Source organism: Panthera uncia, chromosome C2 (genome assembly GCF_023721935.1).
Source record: "Panthera uncia isolate 11264 chromosome C2, Puncia_PCG_1.0, whole genome shotgun sequence".
NCBI classification, from domain to species: domain Eukaryota; kingdom Metazoa; phylum Chordata; class Mammalia; order Carnivora; family Felidae; genus Panthera; species Panthera uncia.
In genome coordinates, this window is record NC_064810.1 from 4,601,227 (window position 1) to 4,614,787 (window position 13,561).

General features: G+C 46.6%; 1 long non-coding RNA gene across 2 annotated transcripts; it reads right to left on the reverse strand.

Annotated features, from left to right (window-relative positions):
* Positions 1–204: 204 nt before the first annotated feature.
* On the reverse strand, positions 205–8,596 carry LOC125920718 (uncharacterized). Of its 2 annotated transcripts, none has more exons than XR_007457168.1 (3): positions 8,486–8,596; positions 3,709–3,839; positions 205–575 (listed from the first exon to the last, which is right to left on the reverse strand). It is a non-coding gene; the product is annotated as an uncharacterized LOC125920718 (long non-coding RNA). The 2 variants fall into 2 exon arrangements; XR_007457169.1 differs by having other exon boundaries at positions 8,318–8,596.
* Between the last annotated feature and the right edge of the window lie 4,965 nt (positions 8,597–13,561).

Sequence of the window (13,561 nt, forward strand, 5' to 3'; positions counted from 1 at the left end):
CTGGAGCCTGTTTCCAATTCTGTGTCTCCCTCTCTTCTGCCCCTCCCCCGTTCATGCTCTGTCTCTCTCTGTCTCAAAAATAAATAAACGTTAAAAAAAAAAAAGAAAAAAAAAGAAAATTGCCCTGATGCAACCGTTGATCCTAAGTACACTGTTAGGGGGGCCCTCCCAGGGATGATGCAACAGAAAGGAACACGGGCCGTATTCAGATGCTTGAATCACACAGTTTATTAAACTCAACCTAAGTCACACGGAGGGAAGTGAGGGGAGAGAGGAAGGGTAAATTAACATACTTCAGAGCAGGTGAAGTTCCTGAATCCTAGGTACACGGTGCTCATGGGTCCTGTTTCTCTCCCTGCTGCATCAACCTTCCCCCCAAGGATGCTGTTATGAGGACTGGGGCCGAGTTTTGAAGAAGGGGCTCCACAAATGGAAGCTTCCCTGGGTCACTGGCACCTGATATCTCTTCCTTGGAGAGACACAGGGGCAAGGAGGCTTGACTTGGCCGCAGCTCACTAGGCAGACTGTCGAGAAGTTGTGGTTTTCATCTGTGCTCCTCAGGCAGAACATCGGGGCTGCGGAGAGATCACCATGGGTGTCACTGATGGCTGGCCAAATCTGGGGGCAACACAGTTACCTGCCCAGAGGTGGCCTGATCATGACCTAATAAAGCATCTACTTTATTATGTCATATTTTAAGGATTTATTCTATCTAACCTTGATATATCTTACAGGTTACTAACCTTCCTTTCTATATGTAACACACCTATTGATTTTACTGTATTTCACAAGCTACTTCAATATACTTGAATATTCATGACCTATATTTAACCTGACATATGATTTTACTCAATCTCATAAACTAAAAGCTTACTTAAGATCTATGTTTAACTCTTTTGTGAATGTCCTAAGAAAAGCCACATGATCTCTGGACTACCTGACTTATCTCCTTCTTCAAAGCACTCAAAGGTTTTAGTATGAGTATAGCCTCAAAGGACTGCACCACTGCTCACAGAAATACACACACACACACACACACACACACGCACACACACGCACATGCACATTCGGATAGTTTTCCTTATGAAACAATTGAATATTTTCAGATAACAACACACACTTTTCTTAAAAAAGTTTTTCATTAATGAAAAATCTCAGTGGAAATTAGGAACTAGTTGGGACAACAATGGAACTCTGCTGCATAGGTCTTATGAGATGCAGCTAACACCGTACTTGGGTATACATTTATAGCCCTAAATGCTATTATTGAAAATAAGACTAACAAGCATGAATTAAGCATTCAATTAAAGAAGCTAGATAAAGAAAAACAGAGAAAAATAAAGACATAAAATAGAGAAGACTTTGATTAATAGGAAAGCCTAGGTGGTTTCAGTTAATGAAGATCTCCGTGGCCCCAGTGGGTGCTAAATTAACCAAATGCAATGTGAGGCTTAATATAAATAAAATGCCATGTGCCAGTGGTGGTGATTGTCACAGAATGTTCCTTATTGCAAAGTTCTTCTCCTGGGCTTTAAGTTAGCAGACCAGTACGCAAGGAACACTGACTTGTTCAGAAATTACTGTAGAAACTGTGAGTGTTTCACCTGGATAAAAGATCTATGGGAGAATCTGTAGGAGAATGGATTAGACTCAACTTGTCCAGGAATTTAGGAATAATTCGTTTGGAATTACAAAAAGTCAAATGTCAGGTTGTCGTAAGTAAAGACACCCATCTAACAACTAGGCGTTGGTGGCCATGTAGAGCTGCTTCTCTTGGTTCCATTCTGAAGAAGTCTACGGGGGCTGGGTTCCCTGCGAGTACCAGGGAGGAGCAGAGGTGGTGGGGGGGGGGGTCCTGCTCAGTTCAAAAAGTCTATTAATCCAGAATAATAATAGTCTGCTGGCATGGAGGAAGCCCTGGTATTTAAATGCTGCTTTCTTCCACCAAAACTCTGTTAATTATAAAAGTTAGAAAATTATATCATAACATGCTCCTGGGACATGAGTCACCTTGGGCTGGGTGACTTTTGTAATGGTCAGAAAATCAGCATGGTCCGCATGGTCAGAAACCATCTTGTGTCTTATTTGCTTATCCACATACTGTCTTTGTTCTCCCTGAAGGCAGGGACCATTTTATCCCAGACTTTGGACTACTTGGCACCTGGAAATGTGCTGGGACCTAGTAGGTGTTTGATAAATATTTGTTCAAAGAATGTGTCTAGGGTTCTTAACTCTCTAAATTATCCATGGGTCTGCTTCACGGGGTTTACAAACTCGCCAAATTTGTGTCTAAATTGGGTTTCTGGGGGGAGAAGGCCCATAGATTTTATCAGAGGCTCAAATGAGCCCCAGATCCAAGCAAGGTTGAGAACTATGAGTTTAGTGATGCCAGGAAGAGACAAAGAGGAGTTCGTCTTTTAAAACATTAATGGAAAATTTAGGGACACGTGGGTGGCTCAGTCGGTTAAGCATCCGACTTCGGCTCAGGTCATGATCTCACAGTTCACGAGTTCAAGCCCCGCGTCAGGCTCTGTGCTGACAGCGCAGAGCCTGGAGCCTGTTTCAGATTCTGTGTCTCCCTCTCTCTCCGCCCTTCCCCCACTCATGCTCTGTCTCTCTCTAGCTCTCTCTCAAAAATAAATAAAACATTAAAAAAACAAATAAAACATTATGTAAAATTTAGATTTCATGGAGTTTCAGCTGAATATTAATGTGCTTGCATTATTGGAAAATTATATGCATTTTCTAGAAGTTGATCATCTTTATAGGGTGTAAATCTGATAACTTAGCCTTAACCACAATAGTTGATTAGATGAATTCCTTCTTCTGCCCCATCAGATTTGTTGCAGATTCTTTTCAGTTTTCAGGAATATTTGTACTTCTTAATAACACAAAAAAATTTAAAATATCTCTGGAGCACCCGAATCACCTTTTTTTTTTAAAGTACTCGAAGATTTTAGTATGGGTATGCTCCTGGGACAGAATTGCTGTTTAGAGAAATACACACACACACACACACACACATGCATACACACACAGAAATCACACACACATACACAGAGTCAGTATACCAAAGGGGGAACGGAAGTGACTTTGGGCAGTTTCCATGGCAAAGATGCATCCTTAAACTGCAACATTTTTATTCCTGAACAGGTAATTTATCATCACGTGTTTATGGGAATGATTACGGCAAGTCCAACTCTGTTAGCGGTTAAGTACACACTTAAAATGAATCCTGCTAACAGTTGTGATTGGCGTACAAGAATAAAATATATTATTTTATCATGTACATACCCTATTATTATCAGTATTTGCATTATATTATTTTATCATCATCCTATTATAATGTTGATAAGATATCATAAAATCTTACGGGTCTTTGCTCTGACTTTAAATGGGTTACTCTGTCTCTGAATATCACTCATTGTCTCTTCCCTCACACCCGCTATAAAGTCACAGGGAATTACAATCCCACTCAGGACTATCATGTTGGCCCTCAAATGTTCAGCTTCTTTCTTTCCGGCACCTATTTTCTTCTTAGAAGGCTGGTGGGCCCTGTGACATACAACAAAATCAATCAGGCACATCTCACCATTCTGCCTAAATATAAGCCCTTGTCTGACCCTGAACCACAAATGAGAGCCACCCCCTATCTCGGAGATGCTTCCTCAGGGTCTCACATGCAGGAAAGAGAGAGGGCTCCCTTACCTGTCCACACAGGTGAGTGTGGGCACCTCCTTGCTGTCCAGTATGGCGTTCATTCAAGAAGGAGAAAGAATTTTAAAAATGTGAAAATATCATCTCAGAGGGCTCTTCCCATCTTGTCCTTTGGTCTGAAGCTAGAAAATGAGTAAGAGTGACTTTTTTTATTCAGAGGACAGAGTTCAAGTGGGGAGTGGGGCAAACATCCTAGTTTCTGCTTCCAACTCGGAGAGATGCTTCCCAACTGGTTAGAAAAACAAATTCTGTTTAAATCAAGAACTCAGACTTTGAATTGGAGAGAGATTGCTTTTTCACGAGCCTTACCTCTCCCTGCTGCCCACCCCCCAGACACACAGCATATATGAATCTCTTTCCACAGGGAGCATCTGGGATTTTCAATTATTAAAAGGAAGCTCAGAGCCAGGCGCTTCCTTGGGGAGCCCAACGAGACTTAGGCTGCAGGTTCTGTGTAACCCCTGGCATTCAGTAACATTTCCAATATCTTGGCTTAAATCTGGATGTTTTAGATTTGGGGGTGAGCACTGGCATGGCGAACGCAAGGGGAATAAATAAATAAAGGCTTGAGTGAAGAGAGATCAGCAGTTCTCCCCCACCCCTCCCATGCAAGGACCATGTTTCTTGCAGCGATGTAAACAACCAACCAGCGGGCAGGCAGGTCCAGCATCCAGCTCCAGCATCTTTCTGGCCGGGCCCCTCCTCTGCCGCTCCTTCCCCAGCCCTGCCGTGCCTCTCTCGGTAAGATCCAGAGGGCGTTCCCTGGCCTGACACGGGGATGAGCTTCGCCAGTGTCTGCCGCGCCTCCTTCCAGCCCTTGTGGTTGAACGGGGCTCTTTTCCTTGTTGGCTTCCTTTTCCTCTCCATGGCCCAACTCTTGTCGCCTCCTAACACTTCGGACAAATGAAGTTTGTGAGGTCATGATTTCCCCAGGGGCAAGTAGAAAGTCGCCTCCCACTCCCCAACACCACATTAGAGGGAGAGACTTTCTCCCCCCCCCCACCCCGTTCCAATTCATGGGATGGACTTGACTTCTCTGGCTGTTCTCTCTGCCGCCTTTCGAAGCCTCTTGGTGTGAAAAGGCAGCAAATGGTGGTCACCTGGACACTGAGCTAAAGGATGGCGTGTGCACAAAATTGTACCAAGGCACCACGTACAGAGAAAAAGATGGCACCCCTATTGGTGTTGCACTTAGAGTCCGTTATCACCCCTAGAATTACCCTGCAGATTCTATGTCACGGTGTGCCAGTTAATTGCACAAAGAATCACGTTGGGTGCAAGCATGCTCCAACACTATCCCTCACTGTGCACGTCGACCTGCGGTGCGGGTCCAGGGGCAGGGGCTTCCACTCGTCTCGCACCAGGCTTTTTTTTTTCAGAATTCACCAGCTGGGAGTGTCAGGCAAGGACAGCCACCGACCCTCCTCCGTGGGTCCTCCCGGCATTTCCATCCTCACTTGCCTATGAACATACACTCGCGGCCCCTTCCTCACACCAAAGCCGGGCAGCTGGTCAACCTGGCGTTAAAGGGAGGTTAAGGCAAAGACGGAAAACAACGAGAATGGGAAACATGCTTCAGAGCCCCAAATCAAGAAACGTTATTTCCTTTCTGCGTTTCTAGAGACATTCAAAACAATTCCTGGACGTGAAAAATCCGTGCGGAATAATTGAAATCGAAATGTGGAAGGCCTTACGTTGCGCTAATCCATTTACAGCGGTGTGAATTGCTTCTCAAAGCCAACTGCCAGACGGGCTGCTTTATTTAATGACTCGAATGCTCAAGTTCCCTCGGGGGAGGAGACGGTTTTGCCACCAACTGTGGCATTTCCCCACTTTCTCCTTTGTCCTGAGGTGGCCTGGCTGTGGTCCAGGCTCTCCTGAGATCTCAGCCAGCGGGAGCAGGTACCTGCTCAGTCTGCTCCCAGCACGGCACATGCTTTATCCCACACCTGCTGAGTCTCGAGGAGACAAAAAAGGGGGTAAAGAACACGTCCTGTTTTGTTCCCATGCGCTGATGGCTCAATTCTCGTAATTTATGGGGATAAAATATGCATGGCTGTTACACCTGAAAAGAAGGAACAGGAATCGTTAGGAATTTGTCCACAGATAGAACCATCAGAGAAAGTGCCTGAACCAAGGGCCCCCGGGGGAAATGGTGTCAGGAAGACGGCTGTGGTTGAGCAGCTCCAGGCTCTGGGAACTGCTTCTCCTAAGAATCCAGGCACTCAGGGGCCGCACCAGGATGGCCCTCCTGTCTTCTTCCCCCAGACCCTGAGCTCTTCCTGCTGATCAGGTTTGATAGGGAGTCCATTTATGAAGTGAAGATTTGACATTGTAGAGATGTCAGGACGAAAAGCGAGGACAGCAGTTTTCCAGGTGTGGGCCATGGACCGCTGGGAACCCCCAGTGCTTTCACAGTCCAGGATCACGTCATCGAAACAATTTTCTTTTTTTATTATCTTTATTTTTTAATGTTTTATTTATTTTTGAGAGACAGAAAGAGACAGTGCAAGCGGGGAGGGGCAGAGAGAGAAGGAGACACGGAATCCGAAGCAGGCTCCAGGCTCCGAGCTGTCAGCACAGAGCCCGACGCGGGGCTCGAACTCACAAACTACGAGATCGTGACCTGAGCCGAAGTCGGACGCTTAACCCACTGAGCCACCCAGGCGCCCAAAAACAATTTTCTTAATGCCTTTTTCTTTGCCTTTTTCACTGAGTTGACCTTTGCATTGATGATGCAGAAGCATTAATATTAATAGGTATATTAGTCTCCAGAGAAACAGAATAGGGTGTGTGTGTGTGTGTGTGTGTGTGTGTCTGTGTACAGAGAGAGAGAGAGAGAGAGAGTGAGTGAGAGAGAGAGAAACAATGCTCTTTGGAGGGATAATACGAACATATGTAATGTATATTAGATGGATACATACAGATAACACATACACACACACAAGAGAGAGATTTTAAGGAATTGGCTCACATGATTGTGGGAACTAACATGTTCAAAATCTGTAGGGCAGGTCAGCAGGCTGGAGACCCAGGGAGGAGTGAGTGCTGTAGCTTGAGTCTGAAGGCAGCCTGGAGGAAGAATTCCCTCCTCCCCAGGGGACCTCAGTATCTTCTTGTAAGCCTTCAACTGATTGGATGAGGCCCACCCACATCATAGAGAGTCATGGGCTTTACTTCATGTTCACCGATTTAATGTTAACCTCATGTAAATAATCTCTAGACTGGTGTTTGATGAGGCAACGGGGAAACATAGCTTAGCCAAGTTGACGCATAAAATTAACCATCACAACAGGTAAAACTGCTGGTGACTTAGCATAAATGAAGGCCATGGTGTTAAACTGGACAGTAGTCATTGGCCTCTTCACTACTGTGTACTCAGAGGAAAGAGAGAGAGAGAGAGAGAGAGAGAAAGAAAGAGGAAAGAAAGAAGGAAGGAAGAAAGAAAGAAAGAAAGAAAGGAGGAAAGAAAAGAAAAGAAAAGAAAAGAAAAGAAAAGCAAAAAGGAGGAAAGGAAGGAAGGAAGGAAAGGAAGAAAAAAAGAAAGCCGGTTTCACCTAAGAATATCTTTGATGAAATGCAAGAAAGAGTCAATTTCAGGGGCGCCTGGGTGGCGCAGTCGGTTAAGCGTCCGACTTCAGCCAGGTCACGATCTCGCGGTCCGTGAGTTCGAGCCCCGTGTCAGGCTCTGGGCTGATGGCTCGGAGCCTGGAGCCTGTTTCCGATTCTGTGTCTCCCTCTCTCTCTGCCCCTCCCCCGTTCATGCTCTGTCTCTCTCTGTCCCAAAAAAAAATAAATAAAAAATGTTGAAAAAATAAAAAAAAATATAAAAGAAAGAGTCAATTTCACTAAACACCCCCAAGAGACTGCTCATGACATCTACCGCCCACCGTCGGCAGAGGGCAGCCTCCCGCACTGCCCACCCTCCCGCCTGCAGGCCCACATCCGTGGGGAGCTGAGGCCCACGTGCTAAGTAGCGCCCGCACTGCGCGACACCCACACGGGCTGCCTCTCCGCCAGCGAGAAGCTGGCACGCCGGGTCGCGCTGGGGCTGGGTGGCACCCTGCTCGCCAATTCCTGCCTCCCCTCTACGCCACCAGCCTTGTGCTGGCCGACCCCTGCCACGACCCCCCCCCCCCCAACTCTGAGCAGGGCCATCCACACCTGGCCCAGCCTAGACCGGGTCTTGGGGCCGTGCCTGCCTCCTCCCTATGCCCGTACCACGCTGTGCCTGTTTGCGGGGCCCCTTGCGGCCCCCTTGGATCCTACCCCCAATGCCTGCCATTGCCCGAGCCTCAACTGGAGCCTGGCGGGGGGACACTGATGTCGAGGTTGTGGATGTGGGCACCGGGCGCGTGAAGGCTGAGGCCTCCCTCGGGCCTCCCTCCCGCCTCTGCAGGGCAGCCTTTCTCCGGGGCCTTCCGCCAGGCTGCCAGAGCTCTCGGGAAGTCCTGCCTCCTGGCCTTGAAGACCTACGATGCAGCCAAGGCCGGACCCTACCAGGACGCTCGCAGGCAGCTGTCTCTCCTCCTGGACCAGCAGGGCCCGGGGGCTTGGCCCTCAAAACCAGTGGTGGACAAATTCAGAGTCTGAAACCCACCTGCTGAAGCAGACGAGGTCCCCAGGAATCCCCTGCATCCCGGGCCCTCCCTGTGAAACCTCGCGGTGCGAGCCCCTCCCCTTTAGCCTCCACAGCAGCTTTGACCTCTGCTGCCCTCGTTCCATGGGGACCGTCATCAGGTGCTCGCTGTTTCCGTGGCGCTCTTACGTCTGGGTCTGAGCACCGCCTCTCACCAGTGCAAGGACCGCGAAACCAAACTCGATGACTCGCCCTCCGGGGAGCAATCGTCGCGTGCTGCCCCCCAAGGGGCCCGATGGGCCGCCCCCCCCCCCCCCCCAACGCTCCATCCGTGCATGCGCAGCGTTACTGAGCTCGTGGAACGTCTAGGAACAGGAAGGACGTGCACCGCGTGCGCGCCCGCTGCTGTAACGGAAACGCAGCCGTTTGCTGTCGTCGCCGAGAGTCCTGCTGTGGCCACTGTTGATGGGCATATTGCCCAAATTCAGCTTCCGCAGGGCAGGGATTTTGTTGTCACGCTGTCCCCACGGTCTAGAAGAGCGCACGGCCTGTGATCGGGCGCTGGATTCCTACTTGTTAATTCAACAAATGCACAAAAAGGGTTCAGGTTGCTTCGGGCTCCTGCAAGGTGAAGCTGCCTTAAGCGTTTTGCACGACTGAGGACGATGCTTCTCTGCGCGCAGCCACCCTGCCCGTGCAGGTGGCCGCCGCGTGCCCCGCGTCTGCTCCTGTGGCCGGGCAGCCTCGGCTGGGCTTCCTCAGTTTGCTCCAGCGATTTCTGCCTTCCCCTCCTCCCCCTCCGCCCAAGGCCACCTTCCCGCCATCGCCGTGTCTTGTCAGCGGTGCGGCTTCTCATCTGATGTGGGACAGTCGTCGCCAGCGAGTGTTCGCACATAACGCAGCTGGCAAGTGCTTCTCGCCTAGACGGTGTAACAGAGACCGACGAAGGAGCTTATTAGCGTTTTAAGGGCATTTCCTGTGGTGTCTGAGGAGCCCCTCGGCCCACTGAGGACGAGCCTGGGGCCTGCACAGGGCTCCGGAGGGGCCGGCCGAGCTGCAGGTGCACTGAGCACTGGCTGAGGACGGTGCAGCTGACTCCATCGTCGTGTTGGGTTTCAGCCGCGCGTGGACGTTCGCCGCAATTCGGACGGGAACTTGAATGGTGGTGTTCGTGCTTCTAAACAAAGAGCGCATTTATGAGAATGGGAGCGGGAGAGGGACGGCAGCCAGAAAGGAAGATGGTCTCAAACACTGCCTGGGGGAGGGGACGGCTTCTGGAAGCCTCATGCGTACACAGAGGAAGAGGGGCCTCTCCGTTACGGGCGAGGTGGGGCTCCCACCTGCTGGCCGCTGGGCCCGGCTGATGCCTCAGAGCTTCCAGTTGTCCTTGGTCCTTGTGCGGTTCTGGGTCCTCAGGAAGCTGTGCCCTGAGCAATTAGACAGGCAAGAGGCTTACGGGGGGTGGGTGCGGGGAGGAGAGGGGGTGCCTGCGCGGATGAACGAGAGAGAGAGCACAAGCAGCCAGGGAGGGGCTCCCAGAAGCGGGGCTCCATGCATGCAGAGCGGGAGGAGGGACGGCTGTGTAGGAAGGGGCCTGGCACCGAGATGCTTGGCCAGGGAACCCTGGTGCAGAGATGGCTTTAGAGCAGCCGCGTGTTGGGAAGAAATGGCCTGCCTCTTGCATTCAACGGGGGTGACCCCGGGAGCGTGAAGCCTGCGGCTGGGCACGGCCACCCAGTTAGGCACCTTGCAGCTGGTTTCTCTCCAAGGGCGAGCTGAGTGGGGCATGCCCGTGGCTGCCTCCGGGGCCCCATGACCGCTCACAGGCAGAGGGGCCCCTGGAAGGTGGCACCTCAGAGGCGGCCCTCTCTTCCTCCCTCTGGCTCCTCCTGAGCTGCCCTCGTATGCCTGGTCCTGGTTGTGCGCCCAGCTGTCCAGCCTCTCCCAGGAGTGTTCTGGACCCCATTAGAGAGGGGGCCGTGGGGAGAAAGAAGACGCGGCTAAGGGGGAAGCAGTGTCATCAGGGAGGTGTCAGGGAAGGCAATATATTCTGGTGACAGGATTTTCAAACGCTCAGTTCCTGGGAAGGAACCCCAGGCCATAACCGAAACACCAATAACTGAGGCAGAGTGAGTCCTTTGAGGGAAGCCACAGCGGGGCTGGCAAAAGAAACACACGGGGGAGGGGACAACAAAGCCCCCGGTGGGTACAACTGGCATGATTGAAAAGCCACTGCCGGGTGAATCGTTACCCATGGCTAATAGCTTTTGTTGGTTTTCTTTTCTCTTTCAAGGGCATTGGTCAAATTTAGGCTACCTTGCATAGAAAGGCAGTTTTTCAATGTCGGCTGGGCTGTGAGGGGCTGCCACGACTTTATACTGTGGTTCCTCCTGCAGTTATGCAGTGTGCAACCTGGAGCACTGTGCCCCTGCTACCGTGCCCTGTGGGCAGCTGGGGCCTGAGCTGAGATTAGCGGTCACAGCTGTGGCCCATGTATATGTATGTATGTGTGTATGCATATATGTATATATGTATATGTGTATATATGTATATATGTATGTATGTATGTGTATATATATGTATGTGCATATATGTATGCATATATTGTATATATTGCATACATATATGCACATACATATATATTGCATATATATATTGCATACATATACCATACATACCATAATATATATGCATACATATATATAATATATATGCATATAATATATATGCATATATATAATTGCATATACAATATGCACATATATAATTGCATGTATATTCATATATAAATGCATATATATAATGCATATTATATATTTTATATATATAATATGTATATATAATATATAAATAAATATATATAATATATAAATATATATAATATATATAACATATAATTATATATAAAATATATATAATATATAACATATTTTATATATATAATATATAATTTACATGCATAAATATATAAATGCATATATATGCATACATATATATTGCATATATATACACCATACATACCGTAATATATATGCATACATATATATATTGCATATATATAATATAATATATATTATATATGCATGTATGCATATATGTATGTATATATGTGTGTATGTATATATGTATGTATATATTATGTATACAATATGTATGCAATATGTATGCAATATATATTCATTTATATTCATTATTTATTTACCTAAAGATGTGTATTTGTTCAGTGTAAATTTATTTATTTAAATGTATTTAGGCTCAAATGTTATCTTCTTTTGCATGTGTAACATAATTTCACCTTAATGCACATTTGGTGTTTTCTAGGAACGTTTTGAGCACACCAGTTTTCCATTTTTTAAAGTTTATTTATTTATTTAGAGAGAGAGAGAGAGAAAGCGCACAAGAGCAAGGAAGGGTCAGAAGGAGAGAGAGGGGGAGAGAGAGAGATAATCCCAAGTAGGCTCCATGCTGAACATGTTGGGCTGGAACTCAGGAACTGTGAAATCATGAGCTGAGCCCAGTGTGATCTCAGTCTTTTTGTACTTGCTGAGGGCTGATTTGCGTCCCAGTATGTGGTCTATTCTGGAGAATGTTCCATGTGCGCTGGAGAAGAATGTATATTCTGCTGCTTTAGGATGAAATGTTCTGAATGTATCTGTTAAGTCCATCTGGTCCAGTGTGTCACTCAAAGCCTTTGTTTCCTTGTTGATTTTTTGATTAGATGATCTGTCCATTGTTGTAAGTGGGGTGTTGAAGTCCCCTACTATTATGGCATTATTATCAATGAGTTTTTTTATGTTGTGATTAATTGATTTATATATTTGGGCGCTTTCACATTTGGCGCATAAATGTTTACAATTGTTAGGTCTTCTTGGTGGATAGACCCCTTGATTATGATATAATGCCCTTCTTCATCTCTTGTTACTGTCTTTATTTTAAAGTCCAGATTGTCTGATATAAGTATGGCTTCTCCGGCTTTCTTTTGTTGACCATTAGCATGATAGATGGTTCTCCATCCCCTTACTTTCAATCTGAAGGTGTCTTTAGGTCTACAGTGGGTCTCTTATAAAGAGCATATAGATGGATCTTGGTTTCTTATCCATTCTGTTACCCTCTGTCTTTTGATTGGAGCATTGAGTCCATTGACGTTTAGAGTAAGTACTGAAAGATATGAATTTATTGCCATTATGATGCTTGTGGAGTTGGAGTTTCTGGTGGTGTTCTCTGGTCCTCTCTAGTCTTTGTTGGTGTTAATCTCTCCTTCTATTTTGAATGAGTCCAGCCTTTCTGGATAAAGAATTCTTGGCTGCATATTTTTCTGACTCAGCACATTGAATATATCCCACCACTCCTTTCTGGCCTGCCAAGTTTCTGTGGATAGGTCTGCTGCAAACCTGATCTGTCTTCCCTTGTAGGTTAGGGACTTCTTTTCCCTTGCTGCTTTCATGATTCTCTTCTTGCCCGAGTATTTTGTGAATTTGACTCTGATATGCCTTGTTGATGGTCGGTTTTTGTTGAATCTAATGGGGGTCCTCTGTGCTTCCTGGATTTTGATGTCTGTGTATTTCCCCAGGTTAAGAAAGTTTTCCACTATGATTTGCTCAGATAACCCTTCTACCCCTATTTCTCTCTCTTCCTCTTCTGGGACCCCTATGATTCTGATGTTGTCCCTTTTTAATGAGTCACTGATTTCTCTAATTCTTAAGTCATGCTCTTTTGCCTTAATCTCCCTCTTTTTCTGCTTCATTATTTTCCATAAGTTTGTCCTCTGTATTGCTGATTCTCTGCTCTGCCTCATCCATCCTTGCCACCATGGCACCATTTAAGATTGCAGCGCAGTTGTAACATTTTTTATTTCATCCTAACTAGCTTTTACTTCTTTTATCTCCACGGAAAGGGATTCTAATCTATTTTTGACTCCAGCTAGTATTCTTATTATCGTGATTCTAAATTTTGGTTTAGACATGTTGCTTGTATCTGTGTTGGTTACGTCCCTGGCTGTCGTTTTGTCCTGCTCTTTCTTTTGGCTAAATTCCTTTGTTTTGTCATTTTGAAGGGAGAAAAGGAATTAATGAGGTTAAAAACAATTCAAATTAAAAAAGAACTTAAATTAAAAAATTAAAAACAACACACACACACAAAATCAAATAAATGATCCTAGATCCTAGGTGTGGTTTGGTCTGGGTGTTGAAAGGTGCTTGATAGATTAGAGAAAAAAGGAGAAAGGAAAAAAAAAAAAGGAAATTTTTTGAAAATTTGAAAAAATGA